The 23,195-nt window shown below is 42.8% G+C and overlaps 1 protein-coding gene across 4 annotated transcripts in view; it reads left to right on the top strand.

The window, feature by feature from the left end:
- Nucleotides 1–23,195, top strand: part of lhfpl2a (LHFPL tetraspan subfamily member 2a) — a 50,578-nt gene that overhangs the window by 6,923 nt on the left and 20,460 nt on the right. The window contains exon 1 of one of the 4 annotated variants that reach the window (XM_018736641.2): nt 12,613–12,666. The exons of 2 other annotated variants lie outside the window; for them this stretch is intronic. The gene's annotated coding sequence lies outside the window, so the exon portion shown is untranslated. Of the gene's footprint in view, nt 1–12,612; nt 12,667–21,187; nt 21,222–23,195 lie in introns of those variants that run through there. One more of the 4 variants, XM_018736640.2, reaches the window with a different exon arrangement.

Genomic DNA, 23,195 nt, shown 5'->3' with positions numbered 1-23,195 from the left:
CATGCATTTAAGGTAATGTTCTTATTATTTTCTTGTCAATTTCAGAACTGTTTAAGGTTCCATGTAGTAATTGTCTGCTTAGAGTGCTGTTTTTTGACATTACCAATTGGGAAACCCAGTCTTTGTTGGCATTTATGAAGTGTGTCGGGTTTTATCTCATTCCCTGAGTCAGCAGAGTTTAATTATATATCTGCATTTCTTCTGATGTGTGTTCAGCAACATTAAACTCAAAATCTCTTCCTTGTAGCTCCAAGTCTTGTGTGTGAATGGATGTAGAAAAGGTGGGGGGGATTTGAGTGACATTTTGACCTTATTTCTGTACCAGTATTTTATATGTTATTGACTCCGAATGTGACTCTTTCACCTTTACAGCAAATAATGGGCTGGTCTTCTAGTTGTGTGTAAGGAGTAGATCATTCTAGAGTGCTATTAGGCTTAATTTCTCTTGCGATTATTTTCAAATACGGAATTGTTAAATGTAGAAAGGTTCCAACTCTCTTTCACAATATGATGGAAAATGACTTAAGGAGTTAGGGGTAGGGTTTCAACATCGGTATGTGTATGTCTATCTGGAGAGTGAAAAGCGAATATGACAAAACACACACACACACATTGTTTGAACCACTTGTCCCATACGGGGTCGCAGAAGCCGGAGCCTAACCCGGCAACACAGGGTGTAGGGCTGGATGGGAAGGGGACACACCCAGGAGGGGACGCACCCAGGACGGGACACCAGTCTGTCACAAGGCACCCCCACTGTGACTCGAACCCCAGACCCACCGGAGAGCAGGACTTGGTCCAACCCACTGCGCCACTGCACCCCCCCATTATGGCAAAATATGAAATATGGAATTATGCAAGTTCACTTTTTGCAGGCTGCTGCATTCTACCTATGGGGTGATCCCTCAAAAATGAGTTCTGAGCAAGATATGAAAAGCATTTGACAAACAGTGACCGATGCAGACGATCCCGAAAGGACATTGATGTTGATTTCTCTACTCTCTTACCTTATGTTATTTCCAAGCGAAGTGTCTGAGTGTTTTGCTGGCCTGTTCGCTGGGGAAAACTCAAAGACTGGACACATGTAAAGATTCAGTGGTTTCTCCAAAATGTGTACCAGTATTTCTGTGCTTTGACCTAGTTTAGTATGATGTTAATGTGAATTTTGTGGCATAGATCCATTGTTTTAAGCTAGTGTAGGGAGCTGGCGAAGAAAATATTCCACTTGACAGATGCTGACAATTGCATAGTTTTATTGCACCTTGCCAAAAGGCAGTGAACTCGCAGCTGGAGTATTACACTAAAAAGCAGGTGAGCACAAGACTTTCATCTTTATCAAATACTTCAATAAAGAGCAATACTTTGTTCCACAATTAGCTGAACGGCTCAGGGAAAGGTCAGACATCTGCGATCCATCGAGAGTGGAGTATTTGCGTGCTCTTTTGCCCTGCTGCCTTTCATCTGGGAGGGCACAGTTTATTTGTTTTGAAGATAGCTGCCCTAATAGCGCGTTGTCTGCTTGTGCTTCAGCCATCTCTCCGCAGAGCTGACATTCACCCGCAGGGGAATCTCTTCCATGCTGACAGCTGGGACGGAGGATTTCAAGTTTTTTCAAAGCAAGATGCTGATATGTGCCATTGACACAATCTCCATTTGGTGACATGTAAAAAACCCCAGGGAACACCCGCTCAGACCCCAGGGCTGATAAGCATAGAAGTTTTAAGCCGCTCGCACTTTCGTAGACTTTATTTTTTTAATCCTTGTTATCCAGTGCAGTGAAGGGGCCAAGCATTACCCGTTATCAAATACTGTGTGTGCTCACGCTGGCAGAAACAATGACCAGAACATTAATTTCTGATGTTTCGGGTCAATTCTCGAACCTGTTTATTGACAACTCTGCCAAAACGAGCTCCGGTCACATGGGGCACCTCTGAGATAGGAATACCCTCCCCCACACTGTTGAATGGTATCAGGAACTGCCCTCACCTTCCACAAAAGGCAACGCTTCTGTGGTTCTTCTGCTTGACAGCAAGAGCTTCTTATCTTTTCCCTGTCTGTAAGCAGTTGAGGGTCTCCCACCAAAGACTGACCTCTGAGTTGCTCACTAGACCCGGCCGAATGTCTGCCAGCTTTATACGCTACTGCTCATCGCGTTTGTGTGATGGCTTTGCCTGTGGTCCACATGGGTAATCACCTCTGACATTTCAGCTCCTTGAACCATCTGCACTTTGTCTTTCTGAGTTGTTTTAAAATGCTGGGAAACTATGACTGTAAAACACGCGCTAAGTGTGGACCTTCCACACCTGATGTTTATGACCACCCTAAGTGGATGTCCATCTGTAAGTCGCTTTATTGGAGTCGTACCTCCTGGTTAGCCTTGAGGCCCTTGCACAGCCATTATACTATATATTAACTGAAGTCTGAGCTTGTCTTGGCATGTGTCCAGGTATGGGCTATTAATGTACAGGCATCGATTTCAGTAAAATTATTAAACCTGCCACTTACTTCTTACTATTAGCCAAATGTGGATGACCTGTATTTCAGCTGTGAGAATATCGTTGGACTTCTGGACTTTATTAAAACATTTATTTTCAAGCTTGGCCATTACCAAGTGTAAAACTGCCAGCCAAATGGTCTTTCCAGGCTGAAGCGCAGAGCTGTGTTTTTTGACTAATTTAGATGGTTGATTTTGGATTTACTGTATATAAGACTTATTGTAACAAATCTGACAAGAAAATAAGACAATCAGTTGCTGACGGACCAGACAGATGGATTCTGTACAGATTAAGCCTTGTTATTAGAGCATGGCAGTGACTGTCTTATTATGTTGGGGTTGGGGAAACGTTGTTTGAACCACTGTGAGATGTGTGATGGAAGTGGTTGAAGGAAATATTGTAGTCCCAACGTAGGCTTAGCACTTAGCAATCATTAGTTTGACCTTTCCCCAGATGGTTAAGGTTGCTCAGTATTGAAAATCATTAAAATGTCATTAAATGCTTGAAAAAAGTAACATTTTTGGGAAAAAAAACACTCCAGGGATTATTTTTTTTTGCATTTGAACAACCTCTAATATACTTTCTTTAAAAAGCCCTTTTTTGATGTCCATCCCGTTTCCAAGGCCTGCCAAAACTTGGTATGTCAGAAGTGGTTTCTCTAGCATAAGATGCAGCTGCAGCTCCAGCAGTTCCTGCCGTCAACGCAGTTTGCTGGCTTCAGCAGTGCTGCTCATCCTGATGGGACAAGGTTTTGGGGGTGGAATATGCCTGAGCAGCAGCTGATAAAAACCAGGGAGGTAAGAGCCCACAATGAGTCATTAAATTAATAACTGCAAGGTGATGTCATCGCAGCTTGCGGCCATCCACACGCCGCACCGCACAAGGAAACAAGTGCTCAGTCTGACTGTCCATTTACCGCAGGCGGGGGAAGCTCAAACCAGTGGGCTCCAAACACCTTCGTGTTTAACTTCTGCACCTGGCGTCTTTTATGGGCACCAGATTCTGAAAGTGTGAGAACAGGACAGAAGCACAAGTTGAAAGTTACCACTGCAACTTTTATTTGTTTAACTTTGTAATACGTTTAAATAGAATGAGAAAAGTACAATTGAGCAAGTATTTTTTAAAGATATATTACAGCTGTAGTGTCGGCTAAATGTAGACTAATACATGCATGTAATGAATAAGGAGGATGTGCTGGGTAGTGTAGTGGTTACAGCTGTGGCCTTGAAAGTGAAGGCATGAGATTTGCATCCCTGTTCCTGCTGTAGTTCCCTTTAGCATGGTACTTACCCTGGGCTAATACAGTAAAAAAAAAACCCAGCCAAATAAGCAGGCAACATAGGGGTTAGAGCCTTCACCTTGCAAGGAAAAGATCTAGGCTCAAATCTCACATCCAGCTGTAGTACCTTTGAGTAAGATATTTACCGTGAATTGCTCCAGCGAAAATCATACTGATAGGTGTTTAGGTGTATAAATGAGTAAATCATTGTAAGTAGCTTATATACAAACCTGATGTTGTAAATTGCTTTGGAGAAAAGTGTGAGCTTAATGAAAAAATAGTCATAAATAGCACTACTGCTGGAAAATGTGTGGGAAGAAGTGCAAAAGGGAAATGGTTTAGTTGAAACTTTAACAGAGGAGATAAAAGCTACAAAGTGGTTCTCTCTGCAGGTTCCTGGTGTCCTCACCTTGAGATCACTATCTGGTACCTTTTTCAGAGCTTTAGGCTAATCAGCGTGTGTATGGTCGCCATAGCAACTTCCTGAGTAAATACTGGCAGGGGCTCGCTCCCTCTTCATTCATCCTTCAGGGATGCAACACAGTTCAGCACAAAAAAGCTAATTTTGAAACATACAATCCCCGCTTGGGCTGTAATTATGGAGGCAGGGCACTTTGGAGGCCTGATGTCATCTTAATGAGACGAGGGTTCGGCGAGCACGCTGGCGGGATTGTGGGAGGGGATGTGTGGCTGCTGCAGACCAGAGGCCCTGGTCCTTTACACTTAAGAGCAGGCTGATGCCGGGTTCGAAACTAGTGTGTGGGGGAGTCTCTGCGCTGGCTGTGTGTCCAGAGCAGAATGGTGCGTTATATAAGAGTGGTATTCCTGCCAAGGGAACGGATCCGTTTTGATGCCGGGTTCCTGTAACTTCCACAGTAACCTTAAATCCACTTTACCGAAAAAGAAAAAAAACCCAAGTAAACTTTGTGCTGGTGCAGTTCAAGAAGTATTTGAATATAACAGCTGTTGTGAAATGGAGATTTTAGATGTAAATCTGGGCAGTTTTAAGTATGCCATAACCTCTCAACATTTTGGTGTTGCAAGTGGATGTTTGCATATAATAATATATAGTGACAGATGTAGATGTCTATAATAATGTAGGTTGCACTTGTGACAGCCATTTTTTCCTGTTTGCTGGGAATGATACACGTGAACATTGCGCTCCAACATGAAATGTGCTGCGAAGCGAGAGACTGTGATCTCAGATGATAGTCATATTCACTTCTAAATGTCACAACAATTGAGCAGACTCAACAACTGAGCAGAATCTCCATAAACAAGAAGTAGTGGCTCAGTTTATGCTGCTTAAAATGCACTTTGAGCTAGAATTGTCCCACTTACCAAACTCCAGAGAAGTGTTTACATTTGAAACCAAATAACCTGTGTTCTTCTAAGAGCCTTCCAGTCGAGTGTGTATACAGAGTGTGTCTTTGTACAGTGGATCGCGGTGTGGGGATGGTTGCAATAAGACCAGGCCCTTGTATGGGGTGATGTGTGAATTATGACTTGTCTATGCAGAAAGTACAATTAATGAATCTGTTCCTTTTTATTCCATAGGCTGCGTGTGAAACGAGTCGTAGTTGTCTGCTTTTTTCACACTTAAATTTATTCATTTAGCAGACCCTTCGTACATCTCAGAGAAAAATGCAAAGGCTGCATGACATCTACAGATGGAGAGATTTGGAAGCCGTCATGTGCTTCTAGAGTACAGTTAATTTCTCACATTTACACGTTCATCACTTATGAGATGAGGGGAAAAATGAGTCTGGAAGAAGTGAGTTCTGACACACTTCCTAAGTGTATAATATGGTGAGAGGGGGAGGACATTCCACCACACTGGAGCGGGAAGCAAAAACTTTTGTGCTTTTGATTTTTGACCTTTTGTGCATGGGACCACCAAGAGGGCAGAGGTGGAGGAGAGTAGCAGTCTGGTAGGAGTGATCAGGTCTTGTAGATATCAGGGATATATATATATATATATATATATATATATATATATATATATATATATATATATGTCAGGGATTTTTTTCTACAGCTCTGACACAGGGTGCTGCCTTTAGATACGTGTGTGGATCCTGTCTGAGAGGTAGATGGGTAGTTGACACTCAGGGGTCTAACTGATTGCTCTGGCCTGGAGTCCTGCTTTGGAGACATGAGTCAAAACCTCCTGTCCTGTCTGCATCCAACAGTGCTGAACAGGTAAAGTAAAGGCCTTTTCCACATACATAATGATGACTTGAGGACTTCTCTTTACTTTCCTCAACTCCACTCGTTTTAGTGCGCTGTACACTTTCTTTGTAGTTATGCTCTGCTTTTTGGAAGGAAATTTTGCAAATTTTCATGGAGCTCTCCACCCTGATTTAGTATTTTTATTACTTTGATGTTTTAATATGTGCTTCATGCTTTCTTTTAGATATTTCTGTCTTTTTCTCAAAGAAATTGCACTAGAGCAGTTGTGACAGCAGTACACTGCTATGGGGAAAGCTTCCACTCATTACTTTAATAAAAGTAAATGTAGATATTAGTGCAGTTGTGCGGTGAGGTTGACTCCTGATTTTTTCCAGGAAAAACATTTTTCAGTATGTAAACATAAAAACCTCTCTTGACATCAGCTTCTGAATGCAAACCATCCTTTGATTCTTGATGGTTCTTCTACCTGATCAATTTCTGATTCATCTGGTGTTTCAGACTTTTGTTCATTCATTTACCTCAGCACTTAGCTGTTTTCTTATGGAATGCATGATTATTTGTCAAATGTTGTGTTATTCTACTTCATCCCGCAAAAGCTGTTTGACAAGTGGGCTCGTGTGAAGGTGTTCTGATACTCAGACAATTAAGTGAGCACATGTTTAACATATTGATGCAAAGTGTGTTGTAAGGTAAGGGCAAGGTAGCCATCCCACTCCTGGAAAACATGGGGGCAAGTCTGGAATATAAAAACTGAGAAATATCTTTTACATTCCTCTCCTTGTGGCCTGCCTTTCTTCTCAGAAATTTGAAGAGTTTCTCAAAAGCCCAGGATGACATTGTAATGCTTCAGAGGTGTCCTACTGAAACATTGCCCTGTACATTCTGGACTTATATTTGAACAGTCCATCCCTGATGTAGTATTAGACAGGAGATGGGTCATAAGGAGACCTTTAGACCTTTGCATCATGTATCTTTGGTCTAAGACCCTTCTGTGACAAAGACTATGGAAACTTCATGTGTTGGCTATTGTAAAGATGATATCAACCTGAGGGAAAAGGACACGTGTGCACTTCATTGCACGGTGCATGAGAAATAGGGAGGTGCGGCCACAAGGAAAACAGCTCATTGTGGGTCACAAGTGGTCACTTGGCAACGTTATCATTTGTGAAATTCATATTGGCCACAGATTGTAAGGAAAATATTTCAAGGACTTGATGCTCTGCTGCTCTCATTGCCAGATTTCAGCATAGTGAAAGTCCTGTTGGTGTTATAAAGATAGAATGGCCTTGGAGAAGCTATTTATGAGGAGGAAAAAATCTATGCAGCGCATGACTTGCTCCCCTCATGACTTGTTTTCTCCCTATCTATGATAAAGCCTTACATTCGTGCTTCCAGGACAACAGCACTGCATTCTACAGGACAAGGATGTGATTAAAATCTCTAACTTTTCATGATTGTCTTACAAAAAGCAAGACAAGAAGATTGTCAAAACAGTGATCTCTTGGAGGTATCAGTGTGGTGTTGTGACAGTACTGTAGTTTTGTAATGATGGTGTTTACTTTAGAGACTGACTTTGGTGAATAGTGGTAGAAACTGCATTTCACCAATGTACGTTGTAACAGCATTGTCTCATTTCACATGCGTTACTCCTTGTGTAACCTATTTTTTTGTTAGGAAATAAAATTTTATTGACCCTCCCAATTTATAGTACAATAAAGTTTTTTAATATCTGCGACTTTTACTTCTTTTCACTCCACTGTCGTGGCCTGTAAAAACGATAAAGGCAGCATTGTTGCCAGGACTTTCTCTTATGAGGTCATTAAGTGAGAATACGTGGGAAGCAATTCCAAACCACACGATGTCAGAGAACAGCTTGCCTCACGGAACCGTTCTGCTGGGTCCCTCTTACGATATATGTTTGTCAACCACATGCTGCTACTTTGGAGACCCAGAGACTTGGACCGGACTGGTCAACAGGCACGCCATTGAGAACACAGGTGGTGGAAGATGTTTGTGAGATAGGCAGGGGCAGTTAATGTGATCAACTGAAAGCTTTTGTCAGTCAGATCTTATCTCTCCCGTAGCTGAGTCAGGTATTATCCAGTGGTCAAATTTCAGCTATTGGCGGTTTCCAAACTTATTGACCTCATCCTGCTGGAAAAATTTTGTAAATGGCTATAATGGCAGCTTTGAGATCGGTTGTGTGAAATGACTGCCCCAAAGGAAAACTGACTTAATTTTTTCTAAAGGTATCTTTAGTGTTTGCTTGCTCAAACGTAGTTAGGGTTACTTTTGTTTGGCCTTGTATACGACTATGTCATCACCACAAGAAGCAATGGGTTGTCATTATTTAAGAATGACTTATTTAAAACAACAATAAAACAAGCAGGTGGTCTGTGAAGAGTGCAGATGTGGATTTTTCTGAAGCTCAGATGTGTATAAGCTGCACAGTGACTCATGTTTCAGTTGCTGTTGGGTGGTGTGTTGTTGGTGTAGGCTGTCATGGATAACATGCTCTGTTGTACCATCTTCAAGGTCCATGGTGGGGCCTGTTTGTATTCCAGTGGCACCAGGGGTCCTCAGAAATCCTCTTAATGTGTATTGTTTATAGGACAATTTCTCAGAAATAAAGGCTTTTTCACGTGTAATCTAGTGTGTGTAGTGTTACAAAAATGTTAGAGTGTATGGAAATCCTGCATTATAATAGGTTGCTGGTTTACCAACTGAAAATAATAAATTACTTTTTCAAGAATTTTGGAATGCTGTTTCTCACAAGGGGGTGCGGTGGCGCAGTGGGCTGGACCGCAGTCCTACTCTCCGGTGGGTCTGGGGTTCGAGTCCCGCTTGGGGTGCCTTGTGACGGACTGGCGTCCCGTCCTGGGTGCGTCCCCTTCCCCCTCCGGCCTTACGCCCTGTGTTGCCGGGTAGGCTCCGGTTCCCCGTGACCCCGTAAGGGACGAGCGGTTCTGAAAGTGTGTGTGTGTGTGTGTGTGTGTGTGTGTTTCTCACAATTAAAAATATCTCTGTGCAGTGCAGAATGTAATAATTCTATATAGCACTTATAATGTTGAAGGATAATTCCATATATACAGTCACCAATGGCTTTAAATCCCTAAAAAAAGTAATTAAAAATACTTTGAGTTGAAGTAAAGTTTCATGATCAAAGGTATTTTCAGGGATGGTTTTCAATACCCCATTCATACTTGACTGCTGTGCTGAAGACGTGGGGTTTGTGGAGAAACAGGACTTACGGGGCATAATCTAGAGCAGGACTCCCAGATGACTTGTGGGACTGAGCCCAAGTCTGATAAAAGGCTTTTTGTTGAGCAGGGGAGGGGGGGTGATCAATAAGACAGTATCCCGGGAGAGGGTGACACGCAGATCGTTTGCTGACAGAGTGTTTGCTTTGACCTGTTTCTCCATGGACATTTGGAGAAGGCCTGCAGGGACTGTGGCCCTCCTCCTGGCAGCTTCCTGTGTTCACCAGGGCCACCACGGTTTTTCACACACCTCATTCTCCCACACACTCCAACACCTGGTTGATTGCACACAAAGAGATGAAGCAGCCTTGAAAGGCCCTGATCTCGGACACACACCAGCTGGGATTGCGGTGTCTAAGTGCTCAGTGGGGAGCAGCAGAGAGCAGCCGCTTTCTTGGAGGACCAGCTCAGGTTCTCACTGCAGGTTTCCTTGGCTCCGTGACGCGATCTCGCACCAACCAATCGCTCGTGTAGATCAGCCCGGCCGTTTTCCAGCGCCGTGTCTCCTCCAGCTCTTTGTCCACAAGGATTTATGGACATGAGAGAGATGCAAATCAAGAACTGGAGAGGTTTTCACAGTGATGCTGCTTCATGTATATGCATATCATTAAACCCGTATGTTTCACATGACCTTAAATAAGGCCTGTGGCTGTTTCGAATGCATTTTTTCCACTCATGTTTTTTAACTACGTATGTTATTGAATTTTGAGAGTTTTGTTCACTTGAATGTAGCATTGTCCAACGGTCTGCAAAGTTCCCTTTCTAAAGCATTGATTTGGGAGCATGTTTTGCAGTCTGATTTGCTTTTTCAGTACAATTGGTGGAACCAGTGTATTTACATGTGGTTTTAGCGGCAATCATAAAATTGAAGAAAAGCTGTTCCTGATATTCTTCTTTGAATGGCCTGTTCTCTCTTCCTAATTCTAATTTGCACCTTTTAGGTGAAAATTGATGCCCATTCAGTTATTTTAGTTTACCTTAGCTTTTAAATATTATGCTTTATTTAATTTTTGTTGATGGTCTCCATTCTATGAATGCTCTTACTTATGAAGAGTCCGAGTGCTAAACATGCTGCATGTTGTCTAAATGCTGTCACCACTTCAGCGACCGAGCTGTCATGTTTGCTCTCAGCAGAACCCTTAGTGAAGCTAAGAAATGAACCTCACACACACAACAACCCCCAAAGGAAACGGAAACAAATCACTTTCAAATCGGATGAAACTGCAGACACAGCTGCACACATCTGCAAACATGCAGTGGAGTTTGATAGGAATCTCAAAGGGTGTGGTGTTTGGTGGGGAAGTCTATGGAATGTGCCCACACACACGTCACACACAGCATCCACTAGTGGGATCCTTCCTCTGCTCTCTGATTCAGGTCAAATGTAGGGCACAAGACCCCTGGCCTTCTTTCTGCCTCTCATCAAATTCAGAATTTATTTTATATTTTGCACAAATAACTGGAGGAGAAGCTGAGTGCTTTGCCTTTCCTGTTGTTCCTTTCTCTCCCCCATGTTCCATTGACCTCTCTGAACTTCATCATAACAGCGGAGACCTCCCATTCACAAGTCTTCCGCCAGTTCTCCGCTTTCCCTTAGGATGTTTTCAGATCATCTGGACCGTTTTCTTTGGCAGACCTGCCCCTGGGCCCATCAGTCTGGTCGGGTCATATCTATTGCATGTGCTCCCGCAGCCCCGAGGAGATGAGGGCCACCCGCTGCTGCCGTTCAAACACAATGCTCACCTCTACATTTTAAAATGATGATGCTGCAGTTCAGTTGATTCTGTTTCTCTAAGCAAATCAGACTGCTTTCAAAACATATTAACTTTTTCCTTATTTCATCAGGCTTCTGACTCTTATTTCCAGCTTTGAGGTTTTGAAGTGGTGTAGAAAGCACTGAATCTCAGCATTGTAAAGTCATGTGTAAGAATGGTCTTTTGCATACGTTTCAACCTGCCTTCACAATGGACAGAACATGTGAAAAATCGTAACTAGCTTCAAGATAAACTTGTGTACAGTTTGTAGTTAGACACTCATGCACTGAAAGGGAAACTTGATTTAGGTGGATGTCACAGAGTACAGAGTCACAAAGTTGCAGTGATTTGATTGCAATGATTTGTCAGTCTTACATACGTTTTTTTTTTATTTATTTCGTTGACTCTTTCTTGTCGATGACTTACGGTGTTAAGGAGCTTACTATGGTTTGTCCACTTATATAATGGAGTAACTTTTACTGTACCAATTGAAGGTAAGTACCTTGCTCAAGTGCAGTATAGCGGGAGGCTGGCTCATTTGCGCTCTAACCATTATGCCAGCTACTGTCCCTGTTAATATATAAAGAAGTGGGACAGTTGGAGCACGCAGTTAGTGTGCAAGTTGTTCGGCCCGCCGTTTACTGTTTGCAGTACAGATGTCTTCTATTGAAACACCCTAGATATGTGTGTAGACATATTCACATTAGGTAAGAAAGGAGGTCTTTGTACCAAAGCCAAAAACAACAAAATTCCAGACCTACTCCTTAAGTGTAGACTAAAGTCTCTGTGTGTTTTTACGATCCTGGTCGGTTGTACCATGGTTAAAATTTATTGTCTTTGCTTTTGAAGGTCAGGAAGAGTCGCTGTGTGCAAAGAGTGGGAAAGGGCCCTGTTCTGGAAACCTGCACTGAAGATTGCACCGCTGACACGGGGAGAAGGGTCCTCGTGTGCAGTCCAAATACTGTAGTTCTTTCACTTGTAGCTTACTGCAATTCATTATAGCAAAAAATCTTACCTGTGTGATTTGAGAATCTGAAGGAGTTTTGAGTTTTTACTGTCACAGCACAGTTTTATTTATTTTTTTATTTTACCAGAACAAAGCAGCAAGTATGGAGTGCCATGACACCGACTTGCCTGTTTGTTCTCCGCATGTCGCCAGTATCGTATTTCCAGCCGTGGAAGAAAAATTGAAAGCAGCTTTCAGAATTCATCGTTTGCAAAATGTAATTATAGATGCAGTCCTATGATGCTGAATTGTAACTCGTTTATCAAGATTCCTTGAAGAAGTTTGAGGAACTCTACATGTGTTTCAGGACAGTATAGTGTATAGCTTAGAAGTCAAAAAGGCCCTTTTCTCCAGAACCCATAATTGAAACGTTCCTTCATTTGTCTGAGGTGTTCACTGTGACTCACTTCTAATCTGCCATGCTGAGGAGCCTTTTGCTGGAGCTGCAGCGCAGGCCAGGATTTCTGGCCCCAGTCGAGCTGAGAGTATTTAGCCTTTAAATCGATATGAGCCTCAGTGTTGGCAGAGACAGACACATAGGGGTTTGTTTAGCAACAGAATTTGCTCAGTTTACAGCACTTTATTGTGTCGGCCCACGTACGCCGACCCACCAGGAGCAGCACCGAGGGCGTCTTCACTGTGGATACAGAGTCGTCTTCACTGTGGACGAGTGTAACCTGTGAGTCCTGTGGTTCAGACCGGTATCTGTGTCGCCTAAGGGCAGCAGTACAGAAAAGGGAACATAACAGATCAAATGTGTTTCCTTCCAAAATGTTGCTGAGACAGAAAAGCCTGTCCTCTGTTTTTTTGCCGAACGAAAAGTAATTGTTTAAAGTTTTATTTTTTTTTAATAAATGCAGTGGAGTGATTTATACAGCTCAAGGCCACCTCTGAATTCCAAAAAGGAAATCCTTGCAATAATGCAGTAATAACTGCTGTTAGGGATGCTTAAAATAGGTTATGCACTCAACCTCCCCTCATTTAACCTGGTGTGTTTTCATGTCCAGATATTACCAACCCAATGAAAAAATGTACAAGTCTTTCTCATGGAGTGTCATTTATAGGTGGAAAGTGTTTTTATTCAATTACCAGTGAATTAAACAACATTAAGTACATGAACGACAAGGACGCTCACAGCAATATTGCATTATGAAAGATATTTTGCTTATGAATGCTCATTATTACTAGGTATTTTGTTTTGTTTTATTCCTATTCATATGGAGATACTAATTAAAGTACCTTTTAAAACATCTGATTTGACTGAACAGGAAGATTGATATGTCTAATTGAAAGAAAATGCCCCCAATATTATGACAGACAAATGAAACCGCAAACCAAAGTAGCGTTCTAGATACTTAATGAATTTCACCAGTCTTGCACATTTATGAAAACATGATAAATAGACAATCTCCGACATTTTTCAGTACACAAACACTAAACTGTTAGCAGAGACAGATTGGAAATAGTGCTGTGAAACTTGAAATATGTCTTGCAGCGGAGCTTTTCTCAAACAAATAAGTTAATTCTTTCTATTTACCTATAAAGGTAGATCGCAAATGGAGGGTATATTTGTGTGTACAGTGTGGGTGTGTGCGTGCGCGCACGCGTGTTTGTATGAGACTAACTGGCTATAGTATATACATTTACATTTATTCATTGCTCCAAAACAAATGTTAATTTCACCAACAGACAGGGAGACATAGATGCAGATACATTTTTCCAAGTAAAGTCAGTTTGTGTGATGTCACTGTTGAAACCAACATATATTACATAGGTGTCTGTTTATATAAATGGTGAAGAGTACAACATTTTTAAAAAATATAACATTAACAGTAGTATTACATGAGTAGCAGCATATAGCTAGCATCTGTTTTTGCTTCTGTTAAATTGTTTAGAAATCATCAGTTGATGATATTCCATGTTAGTATATTTGCAATCAAGCATTAGAATTAAAAAAATCCTAAATTAGAGAAATATATAGACCTCCAGCATATGTGTTCTAGTATTGTCAGTTTTTCCAAGCATCTGGATTTAGCTGTTTAACAGTAAGTTCTCCAAGAAAGGACAATAGCGAGTTAAAAACTGGTTACACTGTATGAACAAGACTGAATAAGATGTCATTATTCTTCATTCGGGTGATCGCCCGAGGGTTTCCCCCTCCTTTACTTTCAATGGGTGTGAGTGACCACACAAAGGGCACTCCAGGTCCATAGCCCCCTCCTCTTTAGATACACAGCAGGTGTCCGCTCCTTCCCGCAGTGTGGGCGGGGTTGCAGGGGATTTGCTCCAAAAGCTTGACTCAAATGCGGAGACTCTCATTCACGCAAATGAGCTGTCGCAGCCCGAATGAACCACCGCAGCATGCAGCTGCTCACGCAGGGTGACTAAACCAGGGGCGCTCCTTGCCAAGGAGGTGTTTCACTGGAACTGTGGGTTAAACATTGCTTAATGTCCTAATAAGCACTCAGGTAGTGTTGGATATTGACCAGGAGACTTCAGTATTCCAATATATGCTTTTTTTTACAATTTAAAATGTACCGTTTTCATCTCACTACATCAATAGTTAAGCATTAGGACAGCAGGTGGCCCAGTTTTTAAGGCTGTTGGCTTCTAATCTGAGTATTTCTGGTTCAGTTTCAGCTCCTACCGCTGTTGAAGTAACCTTTTATCAAAGTGCTTACCCTGAATTATGTGAGCTCTAGTGTCGAATAATTTGTGTTTGATAATATTTATTTTGTGGTGCGCTGTAATGGACTGGCATCCCATCCAGCATGTATGCTGCCTCACACCCCGTCCTTCTGGGATAGGCTTTCGACCACTGCGACCCTGCATTGGACAAGCAGTTATTGATAATGGATGGATAGTTTTGTGGTTAAAACGAAGATTTAATCTCATTTTACAGTTGAGGTATAAAAGAATCTGCACATCAAGCTGTTGGATTTTAGCAGATATTCAAAGCCTGTCTGTCTGTAAGTGCACCTATTTGCACTTTATATGCTAGTGACCAAGTTGTGGTTAGACCTTTTTTTAGCCAATTCCATGCATTTAAACAGCTGTTATTTCCAAAGCCACAAAACACAGAGCTGCCAAGGCTTTGGGCACCGACAGCACAGTCTTTCCTCTCTTTTTAAGAATGGCCAGCAAACACTCGAGCCATCTGAGAAGGCTTTCTTTGAATCCATGGGGGGGAAGAAACACCTCTCATCATGTGTTCTTGACCATTAGCATTTCCTCCCTCCCTGCAACTGTTATTTTACTACTCTCTACTGCCGTGAATTATTTGAAAGTAGAAAGGGGCTTTGGAAACGTTAATGAATGTCGTGGCTGTAGAAATCGCAGGTGCGGATTGTTTAAAGAACAATCGAAAAGATAACCACTCTTTACCGTGCCAAGCAAGGACTGCTGAAGTCATCTGACAAACGTCAAATTCACCAGGTCTCTGCTTCTCTTCAGCTCTAGAAATGTTACGGTTGTTCTCGACTGGCGCAATTAAGTATGAAAAGGCAACGTCAAAGTCATCGAAGTTCAGTGAAGTTTCGCCAGTTGGTGGGCCTTTGGGGAGAAAATTCCAAGTATGATTCTGAATCTTTTTAAAATGAAGTATTAACTGCAGATGGAAAAACTAAACTTCCCACAGCAAAGATATCATAACATGTCAAATAACAGTGGAGAGAGTGGAAATGTGGTGAATAAACTGCAAGTCTTTTCTGGCTTTATGAAACCGTATTACATCCTGGTTCACTACGCGGGCTCTTGTTATGTTCTCCATCTGCACGTTGTCGCTGAGGTTTACTGAGTAAATAGTGGTGTCGAAAGTATGATTTTCCAGAATTCCAGATTTTGGAATTAAGGCTGTAATATTTTCATTTCACAGAAAAAGTATCGATGATTTACTGCTGAAAATGCACTGTGGTCATTTCTACCCTGCGCACAGAACAGTGTAATGTAGTTATCGTGGAAATTGGAGTGCGTGGGTATTTCTCACGAAGCTCGCAGCAGAAGTGGTGCCTCTCAGTTATGTGTAACACATAGGACGACTGTTTGGCAGACTAGAGCGTTGAGATATCAGCCTTGTAGCGCTTTTGTTTTTTTAACTCCTTTTGTTTGCCCTTTACTTGGGGGTGCGTCATAATTGGGCATGTCTTTTCATTCCAGGAACCAGGTTTGCCCACAGTAACCTTGTTTGGCCCGCCGTTAACCGAGTTCTTGTTTTCCATAGACGGCACAGTGGACAAGCTGTTGATGGGTTTGAGTGAGATTTGTTGTGTTGTTCTTGATGAGTTCTAAATGCGAAGGACTTCATTCCATTGTGATACCCGTTGTAAACTGAATTCTTCTTCATGGGAGCAGTGAACTGCAACGCTGTCAGCAGTGTTAGATTTGAGCATGTTTGCTGCCTGAACGAGGTCTGGCGTTTATCTGAAAACGTTATGCTTTCTTCAGAAGAAGGAATGGAAATTTATAGGAGGAGATATACCTCACTCCTTTCATTTATTTTTTCTCATAATTCTTCATCCAGATCTGCCAGTTATACAAGTTGCATCATTTAACTTATATATTTTACTAGTGCTAATAGAGCATGAAAAATATTTTTCTGTGATAGTAGACTGAAATGTACAATTTAAACCTATACCAGCCACGGAAAATACTTTCTCATTTTGGAGATTGATGGACACTTAGACTCTCAGTGATGTTGACTAATGATGACCTTTGTAATGACCTCAGTAATGAAATAAAAAACACCGAATGAGTGCTGCTTGAGTGGATATCTATTTGTGTCAGTGTTTCAGTCTTTATATCCAGTTACAACTTAACTCATGTGCATCTCGGTTTTTTATTTTGTTTTTTGTCTAAGCGTATTGTTTTATCGCCACCCACTCTACTACTTAAATTTGTATAGAGAGAAGAAGTAGAAATTGGTTGCTGAAGAAGGCAAGTTAGACATTTCAGATGTCCTTGTCATTTTATCACCTCTCTAGTGTTTTGCTTTCCAGTGAACTGACTGCAAAATCATCTGGAGATGAGTTTTTGAATTGACTTTGCAGTAATAGTTTCAAAAGTAGCCAGACTGAAGATGTCTGCAGCTGTTTTGCCTGAATTTACAAAAAAATGCTATGTCTATTACACCACTTCCTACATTAACTTCTTGACTCAAGCTGCTCGTTTCTGATTCCAACCTTTTTAGACTTGCTAAGGCGCACGTTTCCCCATTGTTTCCATGTGACAGAGGCACATGGCACATCAGAGCTAAATGGTTTTAATAAGTATGCGAGGAACCCTGTCTGTTAGTAGTTATGGTGTAGCTGCAGCTCGTGCTTTGAGACCTGCTTCGGAGATTTCTGACAGGAGGGTTGTGTCCACAGAGGCTCTGAAAGCAGAGCTTTTTTAGTCACTCTTTCACACCATTATCAGCAACGACTGGACGTGGAGGGCATTGACTGTGTGTCCTTGCAACCCAAGGTCTTTGGCCTCTCAATTGTCTGTGGGTCAGTGCTCCTGTCCCATGTCAAGAGGTGGCAGTTCACTGAGTGGTGACTCACAAAATGGATGTGATCAGCAGATGTCTGCAGGATGAGGCTGCCTGTGGACCCTCTTCTGTGGTGCCGTGCATCGAAAGGTTGGACATTTTGCTAAGGGAAGTAAAAAGGAATGACTTCGTCTGCTGGTCACAGGATGTCTGAGCCTGGATGTGTGATGGCTTGTTTTCACGTGCTTTGTGTTGGGGCTTTGCACTGATTCGTTCTGCTGAATTTTCTGGACTAAGTTGTGAATGAAAGCTGATTTCTGGCAGTCCTCTTATGCCTGGCATTGAATACCCACAAACATAATTTCATCTGACATTAATAAATCATGAGGCACAATCTCAGTTTTTATTAGTTTTAGGTTTTATTACTGCCCATGAAAAGAGTAGTCAGAATGAGCATTCTGCACATTTTTCACTGAAATGACCATTGTGAGGCACTCTATTGTTCTGTGTTCTCTTTCCAGCAGCCGCAGCAGTCTACGTAGAAGACCATGGCTCAAGAGTTGGGGGGAGGTCTTTACACTCCATAGAATGGCGTTCCATTGGCTCTCACATCTGTATACTCCATTTCGTCAGTATATTTCTCTCCAGTTTTATTGAAGAAATTGGTTTCAAAAGTGTTTCGGCACACTCTGTTTGAAATGTAAATTTCTCAGCCCTATTATCCCAGTCGAAATCAGAAGGGTTATTTAGCTCCGGTAACCCTTCAGTGACTTGATAGCACCTGGGGGTGTGCTGAAACGTCTGTATTTCTCCATTAGACGTTAGACGCGTGGTTCCTCCCCGGCCACGGTGGGTTCTGTTGGATGATCTCCATCAGCACAGCTGTGCACAGCCGGTCCTCAGTTGATTAGCTCAAGCTCTTCTGTCCCTCTTCGGTTCCAGGTGGCGGCTCAACTACAGTCTGCAGTTGGAGATATGCTTATGTTTGTTACCAGGATGTAAACTTTAGTCCACGAAGTCGTGAACATACATGAAAGCGGTTTTGAAAATGTCTGTATCTGAGATGTTGTGATGGCAGGATTGCACAGCTCCTTGAGAGGCATTGCGCTCGATCAGCTCCTGGCTGCTTTTGTCTTCTCTCATTTTCACAGTGTCTGGTCTGTAAGGGGAGCACAGAGCTAGAAGGCAGTTTGGCCCAGTCGTCCTGCTGTAAAGTGCATTACGTGTCTCCCATGGAGAACATCAGTCCCTTGTCGGCCCAAACTCTGCGTCTGGCCAACCATCACTGCTTCAGCTTGTTTCCACTGCACTTTCATTAGCCCAGCCTGATAACTTCAGCATGCTCACTCCACTGGCTCCACGCTCAAGTGGAAACTTTATGTTTCGGACATTACCGTAGCAATGGTCGGTGTCTAAGGACGTTTTGTCAAAAAAAGTACAGGAGATGAAATCTCAGTTTGCTCGGTGAAAGCCTAAAGTTTACCTCCCGGCAACAAACATAAGCATATCTCCAACTGCAGACTGTAGCTGAACCTTAGTTTGCAGTTTTAAAAATCCATTTGGGGAGCATTCTTTTTTATTCCTCAAATATGGAGTGGAATAAATATCTTATTCCAGGGATGTCAAAACATTTGCCCTTAGAGGTAATTATGTAAATGAAATACAATCTTGTTTATGCTTTTTTGTTCCATCTGAACAAGGAAACTGCTGCCCACAGAAGAAAATGAAGGAAATCAAATAAATTAAATATGTAATTCAATAAATGTTAATCAAAATTTGGCATTTGCCTGCTGAAGGATAAAGCACCCTTTTTTTTTAACCACTGTATTTCTTGATAGGACAACCACTGGTACTAAAGCCACAGGTTGTTGGCTTTGAAAAGTAAAAATTTAAGAAAAGCAGGTTATTGATGGAAAAATTAAGCATGTTGACAATGTGCTGATGACACAATGAGAACAGTCTGTGACACAAACCCCGGGGATATTTGGTGGATCTCTGGTGCAGGAAACTGTCCCTCTCTGTGGGTGGAACTGGTGGCGGTGGGGGTGTTTGCTGCCCCGGCAATTTGCAACTCTGCTTCAGGGCCCGTTTATTTGTTTCCTCCTGGGGTATTATGAGGGCTGCGGGTTTCACATGGCAAAGCCGGGTGTCGACAGTTTGAGCGACACAGCAGCTGGTGTCATTAGCGGTGCGAAGCGGTGGCTGGTCGGCTCCACGAGGCCATGACCCCGTCGCCTTTTTCTTTCAGTACTCATGTTGAAAACTTCTAGGGAAAAGTTGCTCCTCATATTTCTGCCGGTTAATGAAACAGAATTAGTCTTTAAACGCCTTTTCAGAGAATTGCCTGTCAAGATGATTAAAAAGGCACAGATGGGTTTTTTCCTACAAATTGCCATTAGATCTAACGACTTGGCAGCGCACAGGAATCCCCAACTGAGTAGTAAGGAATTGACTGAAAGAGTAAAGTAATCCCCTGTCGACGTCTGCGATTACAGCACTGTGGTACGCAGGAGCGTGGCCACGCCCACTTTCAGGATTATCTGACACACCTGGTGAACGTGGGTCAGGTGCAGTACGCTTACTTATGTGGCCAAGCGGAGGACTGGAGCATTCGATCGAATGGCCCAACTTGACTGGTGTGGATGCAGAGGTTTCCCGGTGCTCCTCTTTCCCATTTTTATGTTTATGAATGAAACCTTGGTAAATCCACCCCATGTTGCTTAACACCTGGTCACATCTTATATGGCCTGTCGCCCTCCCTCACATACCGAGCATGCCGCAAGCATTTATCCTGGAAATGGTTAAGAAGCAAAGTAATGTGATTCACAAGCTGGCAGGTTGTGCTTGAATTTGGGAAAAGTGCCAGAATTTGGGCATGAGCACTTGTAGATTTAAATTTTACTTTTCCCTTGTCGCTGCTCAGGTGTACAAAATGTTTCATGGCACTGAGATGAAAAAATTCAGTTCCTCAAAGAACTTGGGGAGTTGGAAAATATCACACGGATTTCAGGAAGACTATGAAGAAAGGAGAGGGTAGGAGGCGAGATTCACATGTGTTGCTCTATTGGAGCTGCTGAGGCCTGTTCAGCTTTCAGCCCGTTGACAGACTCTTCCTGTATGAGCTACATTTTATGGAAGGTGAACACAAATAACCACTTTCTAGGTATTGTTCTAAGGATGCTATGCTATGCTTTAAGATTAGAAATGACAAGTCAGTGTGAAGGGAAGTGGAATGCCTTTTTTCTGTTTGAGTCGCTGGGTCTCCCCTTGCCACTGGTTTAAAGCCCTCGCCTACTTAGCGTCTTATAGGACAGCTGCCAAGAAGGGTCTTCTCTTGCTGGGACAAATGGATACATTTCACTGCATCCTGCTGGTGAACAGGTCCATTCTACTTTGAGCACCAATCTCTGATAAGTGTTATCTTCACACTTTAACCAGCACAGCCTGTGGAGCTCAACAGACGGATCAGCCCTGGAAGAAGGACGGAAAAGCGTGCTAATGCTTTTTCAACTAAGATGTCACCTGCCAAGGCTTTCGCCTGAAGCAAGATGACGGACACAAGATGCAGAGCACTGTTCTTTATTTCCAGGGGTAATCCAGAGCCGTAGTCGTGATTCAAGCCGGGTCGATCGATGCTCAAATAGGGTCTGAAGGACAATCCGAGATTGTGGTCGTTAAACTAGCAGAGGTCAGAACCGAAGACAAGGCAGCGGGGATCAAAGGAGCAACGAAGGGAAAAGGGAACGAGGACGGGAGAACAAGGGTAGGTAAGTTAATGTGCACAAGCCGAAGAGCAAGGGTTTGCTGAACTAGGTTCCGTGCCCGGTGTTGTCCGTCTGCGACTTTTATGCCTCTCTTCGGGTTGGGTGTCAAGTGTTCTCTGTTGACACGATGGTGCGGGCGTGGCAGTCACCAATAAACACCTGACACCAGAGGAGGTTTGTCGAGTTACTTTAAATGAACCATATCAAAATCTTTGCACCCCAGCGATTGTCTTTTTAAAGCACACTCTTAACACTGTCAGTGTGGAGCTGCCTTAATTCAACTCACCTTCAGTGTTCAGAGCTGGTATGTGGTCATTGTGAGTGTTAGTGATTTCAGTTGAGCCTGTAAGTGGTATCCTGTTACCATGGAGACCAAAGTTGGGATGGAAAAGTGGGGAAGAAACAGTTGACACTTGGGAGTGAACTGGAGTTTGTTGAAGCAACATGCTTTTATTTCCAAAAGTTCTCTCTCACATACACACACGCATACACACACATTCTGAAACCACTTGTTCCAACTGGGGTCACGATGAACGGGAGCCTGACCAGGCAACACAGGGGGCAAGGCTGGAGGGGGAGGGGACACACCCTGGGCGGGACACCAGTCCGCCACAAGGCACCCCAAGCAGGACTTGAACCCCAGGCCCACCACAGAGCAGAACCCAGCCAAGCCCGTTGCGCCGGCACGCCCCCCTTTCCGAAAGTTTTTTAATTAAAAAATAACAAAAAAACCTTAGAATATTTTGTATTATTGTTAATGCTGAGGTTTGAAAAGAACCTAACCCATAAAATGAGGGACATCTATATTAAACATCTTTGATTATGATCGTTGAGTTACTAACAAGCAGAATATTTCTAGAATTTGAGTCAGACTGGTGACCTGACCAGTGAGAGCATTTTAAATTTTTGAAGCAATAATGGGTTTGCAGAAGATACTTTCTGTTATTATTTTTACTTGCAATTTTTATTATGTTATTGTTGTTTTATTAAATGCCTATATAATTGCCCATTAAACCTGCCCACTCCACTTGAAGCAATGGTATCTTCAAGTATCTGCTTGTCAGTCTTAAATTCCTGTTTAACTTCCTGTTTCCTGTTTAACTGAAATCCATATGTAAGTCATTTTGCCTGAGCAATGTCAAAATGAGCAGAGCTTGCTAAATGGACAAAGTAAACAGCTTTGCTCCCTTTGGTCAAGAGCCACATGTTTAAATAGGCAGAGACACTATTCTTTTTTTCCCCTTCAGACAAAAGTGGATAAACAGTCCGTCTCCCGGCAGAGGCAACGACAGGCTTACGTTCAGATGTGCAGTATATGATGTAAATGTCATCATATACAACCCTCATGAGGTTTGTAAGCCCTAAACCCACACCTTGGCCATTATTGGGATTGCAGTAGAGGTCCGTTGATTCCGCACTTTGTAATAACTCTCTGGTGTCAGTGGGGAGCACTCATTGATGCCATGAGACTGTGCGCAAGAACAAAATCATCGCCGAAGGCTTCTTATAGTTGTGTTCTCAGGCAGTGAGACACTGCAACGTGGGCCGCTTCCTGTGACGGCGCCCTAAAGACATAGTGCTCAAGGCCTCTGGAGGCCGTCGCTGGTTCCTCGACCAATCAGGCCGCACCGAGACATTCCACGAAGAGCGGGGATGTGTGCATGGAGGGGTTTCTTCCCCAGGAGAGAATCTCTCCCAGCATGGAGTTCTTCACACCCGCACCGTTGTTATTGTAAGGCAGCTCCTGCAGTGAAATATAGCCACCATGTGGAGCCGGTCTACGGGGGGGTCTGGAGTCCGCAGCGGGAGTGGACACTGGCGGGGGGGTGGAAGGAGAAATAACAATAGTGATAGGGGTTACTAACTATTTGAAAACACTCACTCGTGTCTTTGTTCTGCTCTCAGGGATTCATGAGATTCAAATAGAACTTACAACACCTGTCACTATTTATTACCTTAATGTTTATTTTTCTGCGT

This window comes from Scleropages formosus, chromosome 6 (genome assembly GCF_900964775.1).
Source record: "Scleropages formosus chromosome 6, fSclFor1.1, whole genome shotgun sequence".
NCBI classification, from domain to species: Eukaryota; Metazoa; Chordata; class Actinopteri; order Osteoglossiformes; family Osteoglossidae; genus Scleropages; species Scleropages formosus.
This window is presented reverse-complemented; position numbering and strand designations above follow the sequence as displayed.